This window comes from Etheostoma spectabile, chromosome 13 (assembly GCF_008692095.1).
Source record: "Etheostoma spectabile isolate EspeVRDwgs_2016 chromosome 13, UIUC_Espe_1.0, whole genome shotgun sequence".
Lineage (NCBI taxonomy): Eukaryota > Metazoa > Chordata > Actinopteri > Perciformes > Percidae > Etheostoma > Etheostoma spectabile.
This window is the reverse complement of record NC_045745.1, coordinates 25,582,198-25,595,402: the sequence shown is the minus strand read 5'-3', so window position 1 is coordinate 25,595,402 and position 13,205 is coordinate 25,582,198. Positions and strand designations below refer to the sequence as shown.

At 34.8% G+C, this 13,205-nt stretch overlaps 1 protein-coding gene and 1 long non-coding RNA gene across 2 annotated transcripts in view; both read left to right on the top strand.

The window, feature by feature from the left end:
• Positions 1-5,058, top strand: part of zbtb20 (zinc finger and BTB domain containing 20) — a 26,711-nt gene extending 21,653 nt beyond the window's left edge. The window contains exon 4 of the mRNA XM_032533430.1: positions 1-5,058. This exon is cut by the window's left edge and continues 985 nt beyond it. The gene's annotated coding sequence lies outside the window, so the exon portion shown is untranslated.
• The window catches only part of LOC116700341 (uncharacterized), a 273,867-nt gene that overhangs the window by 167,421 nt on the left and 93,241 nt on the right, over positions 1-13,205 (top strand). The gene's annotated exons all lie outside the window — the stretch shown is intronic.

Genomic DNA, 13,205 nt, shown 5'->3' with positions numbered 1-13,205 from the left:
GTGTGTGTGTGTGTGTGTGTGTGTGTGTGTGTGTGTACATTGCCATGAAACATAAATCATGGCAGTTGTGAACCCATACTGACCAGTTTGGAGACTATAGATGTCCAAGCTTACTGTGGTATAATTTAACACAACAATAACAAAAAAAATCATCTGGGGTTGGGCTACATATTCCCTCTAAAAAAATAATGATGGTCACAAGATTGCCTTCTTATGTAAAATAAAAAAGGAGAGTAGTTAATTTGACACTGGGTTTTATTTTATTCCTATGGTATTAAGGGATTATAATGCAGCTGTTGTCAAGGTACCAATTTCAATCATTTAATTGAAGTGTAACTTCCTGTCAATGGTGACAGGCATAAATATTTCATGTTTTGTAATTGTTGTCCATGCATTTTGATGGTTAAGATTACATTTACTAAACTATGGTGTGTTGATGAGACAGTATTTGAGCAAAAATATGTTTCTTTTTTTCTGAAGTTTGGAGTTTAACTCATTTGCATACACTGCCACTAATATCCTTAAAGACTGTTAAGGCTAGTAGACCTCTTCCATTTCAAAACATGAGAAAAAAAGAAAGATTCTTTTGCTGATGTTTTTTTTTAGCCTTTTACATTCACAGTTATGGCAGGCTGGCATATGCGACTAAACTTCCTCCTTCATAATTGCTGCTCCTCAACTTGCACCTGACTGTTATGGGATGTAGATCAAAATTGTCACTTTAATTATTGTTATTGAGTAGCCAACACGGTTGTAATTTGAATTAGAATATTAGGGGGGTTTAGGCCTGTTGTTGATTGGAACAGTGTTAAAGAGGGAGGGATTTAATTTAAATAAATCGGAACTGAATGCCATCCTGATCCTCGAACCACTGTATAACCTGGTCATTACTATTGCAAAGCTATTTTGGCAAGTGGGAGCAAAATGCATCACTCTAAATGCTCTCCCTGAAGGCTCAAATGACATGCAACGTTTTGAAAGGAAATACAGTCTCAAAGGAAAACAAGTAGCTCCATTAATTAAACCTGTTTCATGATATACCACAAGTTGCAGATGGACTTTCTAGACAATAGTATACATTCCTGATTTTTCTAAAAACCTAGACACAGCATGTACAGAATAGATTTGGAAGCTAATGTGTGCAAGTTGTCATCCATGCATCACATCACATAAGGCTCATTTCTGAAATTTGAATTGTTTTGTATTGCTTTTTAATCAAAATAGGACACACACACACACACACAAATGCAACTGCCTGCAACTGCAAATCTGAAGGATTTGCTCATTTATGTGAGCAAACACTCTAGTAGTTGTGTTGTTAAAAGAATAACAAACTGCATACAGTGGTCTTAAAAAGACCTGCTGTAGTTAAAAAAGTGCTACTTTGCACATTTTCTTAAAATGCCTGTGCTTAATATTTAATAATTTCCTTAAATGAACTTCTATAATTTTCTTTTATTCAATTTCAAAGGAAAAAAAAAACATTTTTTTAAATCTTGATAAGTGGACTGCATTATTTTCTTGCATATATGTTGCACTGCTTAAACCAATAAGTGCACTACTGTTATACAGAGATATTATAGTTTTAGAAAAGAGGATCTTCTTTTGTTTAAATCTAAGATTTGGTTGTAGAGTTCACATGTAATAGAATACCTTTGTTTCAATTTATTCATTAAGTAATTCAGCGGTTCTTGGCTTTTGTTATCGCTTGCAGTTACCTACAGTATATCCTTGTGCCGTGTTAATGCAAGCATTTAGTTTTATTTAAATATGTACCATTATGTGTGCTCATCTATGTTTTAACCTTTGGAAATCATTCTTTAATGGAGTTAGTTCCCTATAACTAAATCAATTGCATTTCTTTAGAAACAGACAAAAAAATTCTCTGAGAACATCCAAGCCAAACAACATTAACAGTGAAACAGTAATAATAAACACAACTCCCGTCCAACTCTGTTGGCAGAGGTAATAATAATAACTATTATTATATTATTAATAATAATAATACATTTATAATGTGTGTGTGTGTAACATAAATGATATGTGTGTCCTAGAACTACTTTCTGTGGGTTTAAAGGTTTGGGAGGTGATGGAATGCAGCTTCTTTGATATCTGTCTGTCAGTTGTACACAGTCGTGTCCCTTCCTTAGTGTTTGTATGTCTGTGAGTGTCTGTGTGGTATATAGCCTAATCAAACTGTTAAAAAGTGGAATATCTGAACTGTAGGGCTTCCTTTGCAATATGCAGAACAGGTACTATGAGAAGCAGCTCTCCAACACTTTTGGGCTTAAATGGCACCTGTAACATTTGTTCTGAGATTTGACAAAAGCTTAGGTCAAGCTCCGACGTACTTCATTGTACCTGCTTGGAGAAGTTATATCCATCATTTAGAAATTTCACAAAATTGCTTCTAGATTTCTGATCCCTGTGGAGGCTAGTGATGATCATGTGAGACCTGGATAGATTCTATATTCTGGTTTCTCCTCACCAAAAAAGAATATTGACCGCACCTGAGAAATACAGTAAAAAAGCGTGAGGTTAGTCCTCAGTAAAAGTAGCACATTACTTAACATTTGATTGGGCCTGTCTCCTATGGTGTGCATATAAGCCTAAATTGAATGGTTCCTGTTTGTAGCTGTTGTCGCCAGGATGGCAATATTGCTGCATGCTAGTGCTATATTTGTCTCTACACAGCAAGTGGAGGGTAATCTCATGCCTTAACAGACAATGCACTAAATAGAATACGTAAGCAACTGCCGAGATCTCTTTCCATCAGTACTGCCACACGTATGGCACACAGCTCATGATGTTGGTGTTTGTTGTTTGTTCAGTACCAAGTTAAACACTGCCAAACTTACATCATCACTTCTTTGAAAGCAAAGGCAGAGACATTAATTAAATTGTTTCAGTGTAATGTATGTATTCAGTAATCTAGCATTCCTTCATGGCACCTAAATTTTTTACATATTTTGTGTAAACACATATATCAAATGCACTATTGACTGTAGCTAGATGAGTACAACCAGCTTTGTGGTATCATTGGTCTAAATAGTAGGTTAAGTAGCTCGATGTTGGTTTTTGAAATATTTGATTTCAGAATTACACTTTCAATTGTTTCTCTATCTTTTTTTTTTTGGAATAACAAAAGTAGCCAATCTCAACGTTATCCGGATGAGGGCTAATAACTCGTCCCATCGTCAGTTGACTTGTTGTATCATAAGGTGTTTGATTGATAGCAGACCAGGCTTGGAAGGGGATGAACCTTCTCTCCAGTGTGTCATAACGCTCCTCCCCTGTTGCATTAGCATCACAGGCTCTTCACTGTCCATAGTTATTATATTCCTTATACTGCTTCAGCTACTCGTGGTGGTGATTAATTCTCTTTTCTCAGTGTTGCAAAAACTTTGGTTAAAAATGGTTGAAAAGTTGCAACATTATCCAGAAAATAAGTCCTTATCTCAATCATGCTTCTAGTTGTTAGTTAAAAGAAATCTAAACTTTATGTTTGCAAAGTGTTTGCATATTTTCCAGAACAAAAACATATTGAAAAGTAGATAATAGCCTTGAGCCTGCAGCTGTTTGTATTGTGTTTCAAATATATTACTGTTCATGTTTTGTTTATCTAGTGTAGAGACACAGGGTCTACAGTACATTGTTGTCCTTCTTGCAGTATGTTTAATTCATCGTCATACTTCTTTATTTCACACTTCCTCCTGCTTATTTTATGGTGATCATAGTGGTGTTGTTTAAACATACATAGCTTCACGCAACTGGATAAAGGATAGTCAGTTATTGAGTCATATTTCACAGTGTACTATATATGCGTGTATGCTTTGCATTGAGATGAAAACAAGGAAATGGAAGATAGTAATGGTGAGGGTCATGTTGAGTAAGGAACAGGTTTCTTTTATTCCGATAAGCATGCGTCTGTCTTCCTGTTTGTCTCCACACATTTTGAAGTCCAATCTTTTGATTTAAGCTTGAACAAAGTCACAAAGTTAAGAGTAGAATACAGAAAACACATGGAAACATTCAGATATTACTTAACTGCATTTTTCTTATTTTGGGCCTTCTACAGTACAGAGTGAAATAGATAACTTCTTACAAATATACTATATATATTTACGTATTACCATCTCACATCACACAGATGAAGCATACATTTTCAGAAAGTTTAATAAAGACATAATTACAGCTAGCAGCTAGTATACAGTACCTTGTGGGATATAGGGAATATGCCTATCAAGTGCCTATCAGTACATACAGCAACTATACAGAATATTCATAGTTTTTCTCTCCTACATTGCACAGATACAGTATATACACAATGGTCTATTAAAAAATACTATTTATACTATTACTGCTAAGACCTGGTGGTTGTTAGTACACCCTATAAGAGAACCCTTTAAAATACATAAAATGTTCTATTCATATACAGTAAAAGCTACATCTGCAAGTTTTATTTTTTACCTTACATTTATACAGTTTGGAGGATTCAAAGATATAAAATGCAATCAAATATCCAGGTTTTTAAATTAAATATACAAATAGGTTGAGCAGGTTCAGCTAATACCTGAAACATATTATGTAATCATAAAATTAAATGATCTTTTTTTCTTTTCTTTCATGTTGCTCTCTCTCATTGCTGTTTGGCATTTTACACATGCCATTTTTTTTATACGGTACTGTAGGTTTTTGTGGGGGAAAAGGCAGTGGCACTTTGTTAACAGCAGAGGGAGCCACACATGAATCAAGAATATTTGGATTTTTTTAATTGTTGGTAAAAATTGCCATTGTTGAGACTATACTAACATCTATACGCATGGCAGTAGTTATCTCCTCTGGCATTTACTGTAAATGAAAACGCAATGGTTTGCGGGCTGTAGGAACTGGCAGCTGTTTTTTTTAAAGTACACTTTGTGTCCTTTGACCTTGATGACAGGCTCTTCCACATGCAAGCCAATGCCCAATTTCCCCTCAACGATCAATAAAGTTTTATCTTTTCTGTCAGCTGTGTTATTTACATGCAGCTTGAAACTGTAAAGGGCAAGCAACAAGCAACGTGGAAAAAAAGAAACTGGTCATTTAGATATTTATAACCACAGTACTTGGAGGCTAAATGAGATTACAAATTGGAAGTTTTGGCAACACACACACACACGCACACATGCACACACGCATGCACACACACACATGCACACACACAAACACACACAGCATTCGAATGTCTTTAAGTGGTTGGTTTATCAACATGAAAACATCCATAAAAGAAAATGTAGTCGAATAGAAACCATAAATCAAATTTCAGGACCGAGTGGCTACAAGATAAAAGGATTTGGGATAGCTTATTATTATGTCCCCTGTGGACTAATTACCACAGTTTTCTCTGTAACCTTCTCCAGCCTAGTTACTGTGCCAAATTTAGGAGAGAAAAAAAGACACTTTTTAAATTAAACCACTATTGTTAAATAGATGTGAGATCCAAGCAGACAAAAAAATAAAATAAAATAATCTTTTTTTCAATTAGAAATTTCTGCAAAATCTAGGACATAAACATATTATGTTACAACAAAACGTGCATCACACCAAAAGCAAGAGATTGCCTTTATTTTGAATCTTTAAATCCTCCATAATACGTAGTTTTCAAGTAAATAGGAGAAAACAGCTATGATTGACAAATGCACATTTTCAAGGCTTAGTTTCATAGACATTTCATTTTCAAATCAAACATTACTAATATAGGCAATGTGATCTAGCTAGTCCCTGTCATCCAACCGTCGCACTATGATGCACAGAAACAGCATCTGCTCTGATTTGAGTGTCAAACATCCAGATCCTGTTTTGATTTTCGTTTTTGAGTCACACACATACAGTGAAGCAGCTTTTCAGATCTTAAAGAATGACACAGCTCAACTAAGCTATAACGACATCTACATTATATTCACTATGACGCTTTCTCCAAAAATGCAGTTATTACACTACCCTGAAGTTTTTAATAAATATCATCATCAGGTAACTAACATCCATCAGTCCAAATGAAGCATGCAGTCCTGTCTACACAGCCTTTTTCCTGTATGGGAATACTTTGTTGTTTGATGGAGCACAAGCTTTATTTTGAGTGTCCCTCGATAACAAGCTTTCTGTATCTTTCTTTTATCACAATGATGAGGAGACTTAGGCGTGATTTAGCCTCTAAAGTCTAAACATTGAGCCTCTTTGTGTCTCACTCGCTCCTTTATTTATTTCTTTTGGCTTAGTCCAGCTCAACAAGACAATTTGTTTTAAAGTGTGTTAACTGTAAACATGCATTCCTGTTCAAGTCCAGAACATTCCAACTCCTGGTTTGGCAGTCGTTTTTTAACATTAAGGAGGTTTTCCAGCATTAAATGGTTTTACAGATGTGTTGGATATTTGGTCACATAGTAACAAGCATTGCCCATTACATCAAAGTTTAGTAACATGTACGGTATGTGTCCCACAAGTAAAAAAAAAAATCTTTTTAAACCCCACTTGCTGTTAATTCAAATTTTGCGACAAACCTCATAAGCTTTGAGCACAGGAAATGCTTGTGGGGGCCGTTTCTATAGAAAACATGCACTATGTTATCACTCTGTTTCTCTAGGTAGGTCTCCCTTTCACAGTGCAGAGATATAAAATACAAAAAAAAAATGAAAGAAAACAAATGTTGATCACTGTCTCAGCCAGCACATAGTCTGCCATAATGGACATGCAGACTTAGATTCAAACATTTAGCACTGTAACGTATTGTACCTAAAGGAGGCTGGTAGTGGTCATTTGTATTCGGGGCCATGCTAATCATTAGAAGTCAAATGAAAAAAAAGAAAAACCTGTACTAGACAATGTTTGTTTTTATAAACCAAAGAAGGGTTCAGATAATTTAAGTTTTATGGAGAAATTACATTTATTTTCTATGTGTGTGGGGTTCCTATATGATTGGGTTAGATTGCTACAGCTGTTTTGTTTTTTCTTCTCATTGCTGGGTGCTTATGAAAATGCATCTGTTTTTGTCACTTGATCAGTTGTTTATAGTTTTGTGGTTGTGTTCTTTTGCCTATTGTAGACCAAAATAGTTTTTTTTTTTATAAGAAATGCAACAAAACATAAAAATGAATCTGCCACACTAGCTGTGATGTAAACTATCGCATGTATAAGATTGTAAATGTTGCATTGTTCCTCTGACAAAACATAATAATCATTGTCTTCTATACACACATTTAGCAAATCAGTGTAGACCTGTTCACCTTCACATTGGATTATATCGAAATAGTTTTGTGATAGCGGTTTTCTTCAAATATTGGCACTGTCTAATATTTCAAGGCTGTCCCTAAAATACTAATCTGACATTGTGACTTTGAGTACATTTAGCCATTTATACTTGAGATGGACCAAGATGTTAAGTTTGCACATATTTATAGGTTGTTTATTAAGCCAAAAAAAAAAGAAAGAGGATAATACCGTTAGTCTCAGCAATTCAAGTCAAAGTCTTTCATGTTCACTGAAAAAAAGCACCATAGCCAGCCATTGCTACATGATGAAAATAAATTAAAAACCAAACTGTAACACAAATTTAAAAATCACAACGTGGTCCAAATATTTATGAAAGTGATTACATATATTTTTGTAATAACAACACATCCTCTGCAAGCGGAATGTAAATCATTTGGCTAAATTTGACGATTTTTTTATTACTGTAAGGTCTAATTCAAGGTGAATCTGCTGTATATTTTCCATCCTGTGTGTTAAAAATAGGAAATTTAATTACTGTAATTTTGGCGATGTTTTGTATCTGGGCGAAGACAGAATTTCTCAAATATTGGCATTACAAATCCGAAATGACATGTGCCCTAATAAAAGCAGCTTAGGTTATTTTCCATCTGGCTTTCAGGCTTTTTGCTGCCATATCTTGTATGTAGATGCTTTTTGTAAACATGCACTTGAGTTGAACTATGAGATGTGCTTATAAATATGTGTATATTTTGTTAGGCTTTCTTTTGCCTACGTTAGCTTGATGTTTTATTATTTCCCTTAAAAAATACTTCTCCTATATATAGTCATGAACTTGGCAGAAGTGGAGCTGTTGTAGTAAAGGTAGTTAACATCACAACTAAGCAACCCTGAAATATATGCTGCAGTAATGTGTTTTCAGTTTGTTTTTGATAATTTATGCTCCAAGTTGGTTTGTATTTTATTATTATTGTTATGAAACAAGCTTGTTTGAAATGTATTGACTGCTGTTTTGAAAGAGGGGATAAAGTTTGTTTGTTTTTTAATGTATGTGCAAGGACGTTTTTATAATATGATTTGTCAAACACTGGACTGGAGTGAGTTTTCCAACATTTCCAAGTTGAGAGATGTATTTGACAGACATAACGGCACAGACAACACCCGTTAGCACAGATGCGAGCTGACAGACAAGCACATCCTCCCTGCTGTACAGGGGAGGGTGACTAACATCCTCCCGTTCAAAATAGGAGTCATTTAGATGTAAGAAGTTATAACATTTTCTTTGTGCTGGTTAATTGCATTCATTAAGTGATGGGTTATATATGAGAGGAAATATTTATTAGGGTTTTCCTTCCAAATTGCTGCACGGCATCCACTGGTGACAGATTTTTATTTTTTGTTTTCTGAAAAAGAAAGAGTGCTCTCTTAAACATTTAGAAAAGTCATAAAGGGATACCACTTTACAGCTATCCAGTCATCAGAATCACTTGGTATGCTCTTGCTATGGTAGAGCAGATATGACAGTTGAGTCTCATTAACCCGACCACCACTTCTCAAACCAGAAAAGAGATTTGCACTAGACTTATTTTGGTCTTCTTCTATCAAAAGCAATATAATTCACTCAACACATTTTTGAACCATAGTCGTTTCGCCCATGCTGAGTAAATGGTGATATTTGACAAGTTTTTATTTGTTTTTGTATTCAAAGGTACAGAAATTGGTCGCTTTTTAAAAATGTACATCCACATAATGTTGTTCCAAGCAGGTTTTTTTTAACCTGGCAGTACCCTGAGTATTAGTGTCGAGATTTGAGGGGCATTAAAACTGTTGTTTCCTCCTGTAATTGTTTTGGACAAATCAAGCAGCTCTGAAAGTGAGAGACGGGATGTATAAGGAAGGAATCATATCCCATGAGTACAAACGTCGATTGTCTTCATCACACAGCCAATAACACATTTAAAGATAAACACAATTACCAAAAGTTAAACCCAACTGTCCAATGTCGTGACACCTTTCACTTAAAAAAACACTCTCTGCATATTCGGTCACTTTGAGTGCTCTTTCCTGGGATGTTACGAAAAAACAATGCTTTAAAGTGAAATAATAACACTCATTAGAGAAGAAAAATCCTAATGCACCTTTTCGTCATAAACACAGCATCATTGGCTACGTATGTAGAGAATCTGTGTCCACCAAAATGTATCATACTTCATCCTTTTTCAACGAGGTCATTCACAACAGCAGTAATTATTGACCTTGACGTCATTATTTTGTTAATGGATGAGTGTAAATTTTGGAATAATTCACAAACAGCAAAACTTCACCATTTTATCTGGATGTAGTAGCTTTCCTGTTTTCACCGCTTTGTGGTGTTGTTGAAAGATGTTGCGGTTTGTCTAAATATGTTGCGTGTTAGAGGAAGCATAAGTATGTGCCTTCTTGTAACCTTGGTGAGCTTGTTATTATTGAGAAGCTGAAGCCAGCCAATTGTGTTTGCACTAAAACCAAATTGCTTTTGTGATGTAGACTATTTAAGCAAGCTTGTTGCGTCACTTTAACCGTACAGTATGCATGAGGGTGAAATTGGTAAGACTAGGGCTAGAGCTCTCATCTGTTGACCTGTAAACCAGTGCAGCTTAGAGGATCTTGTGAATATATCTTGGCTTAGTTTCGCATTCAGTTTTCAATTCCATCTCCTTACTCATCAAGTTTGTCACAGTTTCAACAGTTAAAAAAATAAAATAAGTTTCAAAAAAAAAAAAGGAAAAAAAACACATACCATGAATACAATACAGCTTTTACTTTCACATGCCACAGTTAGAGAGTTACACAACTGCAGTAGAGATATACATTTCTCTGAATCCATGGGAATGCATGAGTATACGGGGTCGCCTCAAGACTATTGGTCAAATTAATTTAGGTTGTTTTTGAAAACTTGTATTTATTACATATTTTGTCAACATCTAAGAAAGGCCTACATGGTTTGAGTCTTACAAATGCACCTTATTCATGTCAGTCCATGTGGGGAAAAAAAGGCTGGCAATGTAATATCTCTGATTTAGCACCTTACTACACAGCATGTTTTCACTTTATGCCACTTTAGCTATTCTTCCATATGTATGATTTCAAAAATAAATCTCATATTTTGTGAACTTGTTTCATGGGATGTGCCAAAGTTTGGAGGCGATCTCCCAGGTGTTTTTGCTTATCATTTTCTTTTCCTCCTCCTTCAGTTATAGCAATGGTATGTCAAAACTTTCCTATAACAGTGTGTGGAATCAATTTATCTCAGCAAACAGTATCATTACTTGCCATTTTACAATAAGCCCTGTATTTCACATATATTTACCAGTGATGTGTATTTGTTATTATAAAGAAAATAGCCGTAAAAGCTTCATTATGTTACATAATATTGTGACTTTTTTCGAAAAACTGTGAAGACTTATCTTGCATATACTTTATACAGAAGTATTAAGCCTTAATACAAAAGACTAAAAAAAGTGTGGAAGAATAAACTGATTGTTGCTAAGTAAGGATGATTTTTGTAAATGTTACCAGCACTTTTTTTGTAATTTTCACTCTCTGAGGTATTGTACAAGTTCAAGCTGTTTGTGAAGTTTGATTATGAAGGAATAAAAACTAGTACTTTCCTGTACTTCACAGAAAGGCTTGTTGCTGTTTTATTTTTCTGTTCTTTCTTCTGGTGGTTTCCTCGTGAATATACTGGCCAGAAATTGATACAAAAACTAACATTTTGTCTTTAAAAAAAAATGTAAAAGCTTGTGCTGTAGGGCTTCCACACAGGAGCTTTTTACATGACTGCACTGCCCAAAACTAAAAACTGAATCCATAAAAACAGATTAGATAGAAAGATAGATATTGTTCTTGAAGCTGCATAGGCTAAAATTAAGCCCACACATAGATAATATTAGCCTTGTGGTGTGTTGATTCCAAATACAGTTGGACATGACAACGACATGCTGGATTGTATCCCAGAATGCACTGGGCAGAATGCAGGAAACACCCTGGACAAGCTGCCAGTCCATTACAAATCTAACAATGATTACTGAACAATTTTAGTCACACTTCACACCTACGGCAATTCAAGAGTGCAGTCCACTTGAATCACAAGTGTTTGGATTGTGGGAGGAAACTAATGCAGCCAACGAGTAACCTCTGCCCACAAAATATATTCCAGGATCCAAAGCCTGGGTTTGTCCTGCTGTGAGGTTTCTGTGTTAACCTCTGAGCTGCTGCACACAGCACTATACACAGTACAGGTGTATAGCCCATGAATTATGTTTACACTCTGATTAGCTTACTGCATGTGGACTGTGTCTTATCTACCATAATGCAATGTTAGTTTTTACTGATACTCTTTACTTTACTGATTGAGAGTGTGTGCAGCAAGATTAACCAACCACAGAGTGTTTAGCTGCAGGTTTACTGTTACTCCTACAAAAAATATGAAAAATAATCACCATCATTACAAAGAGATAAAATGAGAATAAAAACAAAAACTAAACTAAAATTCATTATGCAGTGAAGTAATAATAATAATAATAAACACCTTTAATAGTAGCATACAATTGAGAATAAATGAATATTCTTCAGTCATACAGTCAGCAAGACTGAGTAGCCTACTTTGCATAGTCCATTTTAAATATTAAATTGTTTGTGTTAATGGTACAAAGTTATGGCTTCTCATACTTAGGTTGTAAGATAGTAAAATCATCAGAGAACAAATAGGGGGACAGGACACACATAAAAATATATTGTAATTGGGAATCAGGTTGTATTAAAAAATAGGTTTGAAAGATTTATTTGGTGGAATAAATTCTAAATGTTTATGAATTCAGAATGTGCTTGTCTAAGGAAAAAGATGGCTTTGCATCCCCTGATAATTCATTTAAGTTTTCTTAGCTTTCAAGTTTAAATAGTGTGGCTAAAACCACACTGTCAACATAAATGACAAATGGCAGCCTAATTAACAAAATGATTTTAAAATATAGTAGCTACACTTTTTATTTGTAAGCTACACTGTTTTTGTGCCTGGTCATTAATTGGGGCCATACTGGTTAAAAACTTGTGTTCTTTGAGTAATATCCGTAACACATAAAAACCAACATAAGCAGACTTGTGTTTGCTTGTTTATTTATGCACATGACTATTCTTTCTTTATTTTGTGATGATATATTGCATTAGGACTATTTTGTGAGGTTGTGCTATTTTGTAAGTGATGGGGTAAAACAGTGCATTAGAACTTAAAATACAGACTAATGCAAGACACCAACATGCTATAATGTATCAACATCTCTAATCACATAAAGACAGCAGTATACAGTATAACATTATATAATTACAGTGGCTTGAAAATGTTTACACACCAATGCTAAAGTTGATTGATGAAAAAGAGGAATAAAAAAACATCTTTTGGAAACTGATCTTAATGCCTTAATTCAAAACAATTAGGAAAATCCAACCTTTTAAGGACACCAATTTTTTGTGAATGAATGATGTATTGTAAATACATAAATGTTCTCCCTTAAAATACAGGGGGCATAAGTAGACACACCCCTATGTTAAATTTCCATAGAAGTAGGCACATTTTATTTTTAAAGGCCAGTTATTTCATGGATCCAGGATACTATGCAACGTGATAAAGTTCCCATGGCCTTTGGAATTAAACTAATCCCATATCACTGTATATCCTTCACCATACCTAGAGATACGCATGGGGAAATTTCCATAAGATCATCTCTCAACGCAAATCAAACCAACTATTAAGCTAACTAAAATAAAACCATGTCTATCTCTATGTATGGTGAAGGGTATGTGATGACGGGGGGTTAGTTTAATTCCAAAGGCCAAGGGAACTTTATCAGAATGCACAGTATCCTGGATCCATGAATTAACTGGCCTTTAAAAATAAAAATGTGCCTGCCTCTATGGGAATTTAA